The 2,064-nt window shown below is 38.1% G+C and overlaps 1 pseudogene; it reads right to left on the reverse strand.

The window, feature by feature from the left end:
- Positions 1-470: 470 nt before the first annotated feature.
- Positions 471-1,051, reverse strand: LOC122915640 (annotated as a pseudogene).
- Between the last annotated feature and the right edge of the window lie 1,013 nt (positions 1,052-2,064).

Genomic DNA, 2,064 nt, shown 5'->3' on the forward strand with positions numbered 1-2,064 from the left:
TCAGCTTTTTGGGGAGTGCTATGTTTACCTCCTCTATGGTTTTATAACATCTCTAGATGTATAGAAACCCATGAATGTGCTATCAGCTTCATTCCCTACTGCAGAAGCAAACGTTTAGTTTTAAATCTCTCTACCCAAATCATGACAATGACCTTTGGTTCTACATTGTGACATTAAGATCAAGCTCTCTGAAGGAGTAAAGTCAAAAGTTCATTCTTAATTTTTAGAATAAAGATATTTTCAAGGTTATCAAGAGTTTATAAATAACATGGTTCACCAGTAACTATTGATCTGTTGACAAGCGTAAGAAACTGAATGTTCCATTTTGAAACATATAAGGAATATCATTAGGTTTAGATAAATTAAGACTACAGGCGAAACTTTCCATGCTGTCTAATCAAGTTACTCATGATGTATATGTTCCTGAGAAGACCTCACTGTAGTGACGTTATTTCCAAATTTTTCTGCATTCAACTTAAAAGGTGTTTCTTCCCAAGAAACTGAACTTTCCTGTCAAATGCTCTTGGTCAGATAGGAGAATTTGGTTTATAAAATGGATTCATTGCAAACTTTATGTAAAAATCATAGACATCCATAAGGAAGTTCTTTATTCCTTCTTCTTGGCTAAGCATAATAAATCTATTTAATAATAAAGAAATCTATTTAATAATAATAACAATCTATAAGCATAATAAATCTACTTAATAATAATAATCTAATAAATTTATTATGCCAAAGCATAATAAATCTCATATGACCTGCAGAAACAAACTCTGATACAGACCACGCATTGAACTTGTCGACAGGATTCAAGTCCGTGTTGTTAGACAGCCACATACTCATCTACAAGAGCAGTATGAGCTATGAACGGGTTCAGATGACCTATGATCATCTTTGAATTCTGCTTTTCCAGCTGGCAAAAATTCCATTTCAAAAACTGGATTACCGTGGTGCCAGCAACTATAAAGTAGCAGCTTCCAGACATTGTCTTCAAAACACAGCTCCTGCAGGGAAAAGCCAACAATGGAAACAGCCCCCATCCCTTGCTTTTTAAAATGTATGCATTGGGACTTTCCCACATAATCGATATTTAGACATATCTCATCATACCTTGGATAGCTTTTCTTTGCGCGGATATTCTAGGCCAGAGACCAAACCCATGTGTTTTCATACCTGAGCTGAGAATAGTTTTAAAATGATACCTGCATAATAACCTCTATTCTGCCTTTTGGCCCAAAAAGCTTATAATGCTATCTGGCCCTTTAAGGGAAAGTTTGTCAACCCTCCTTCTAAAATTCTCTGGTTGGCCTGCAGTCTATTAAAAGGCCATTTCAACTGTTTCCAATCTAATGCTATGAAAAATTCAGTGGATTTTGCCCTCAGGTATATTTGTGGAGTAAACCATTAGTCAAGAAAGAACTGATGGGTCAAGGGGTAGATGCATTTTTATTTTTGACAAATAATGCAAAATGGCCCTGGAAAGAAATCATAGCCATCGACTTCTCATCAGCTGTGACTCTTCCCTACATGCTTCCAATGTGAATTACTGATCTTTCTAAATTTTGCTGTCCCATTGTTGGAATTTTATTTCTTTTTTTAAGATTTTATTTATTTGACAAAGAGAAGTATAGCAAGAGAGGGAACACAAGCAGGGGAAGTGGGAAAGTGAGAAGCAGGCTCCCCGCCAAGCAGGGAGCCCAATGTGGAGCTCGATCCCAGGACTCTGGGATCATGACCTGAGCCGAAGGCAGAGGCTTAACCCACTGAGCCACCTAGGTGTCCCCCATTGTTGAAATTTTCATTCCTTTCATTATAAGTTAGACTGAGTACATTTTCTTACTTTTTTAAAAAATATGATTTTATTTCTTTCAGAGAGAGAAAAAGCGAGAGAGGATGAGCTGGGGAGGAGGGGCAGAGGAAGAAGGAGAAGGAGAAGCAGACTCACTGCTGAGCAGGGAGCCCAACATAGGACTCGATCCCAGGACCCTGAGATCATGACCTCAGTCTAAGGCAGACGCTTAACTGTCTGAGCCACCCAGGCACACCAGTTGAGTGTCTTTTCAT

This window comes from Neovison vison, chromosome 8 (genome assembly GCF_020171115.1).
Source record: "Neovison vison isolate M4711 chromosome 8, ASM_NN_V1, whole genome shotgun sequence".
Classification (NCBI taxonomy): domain Eukaryota; kingdom Metazoa; phylum Chordata; class Mammalia; order Carnivora; family Mustelidae; genus Neogale; species Neogale vison.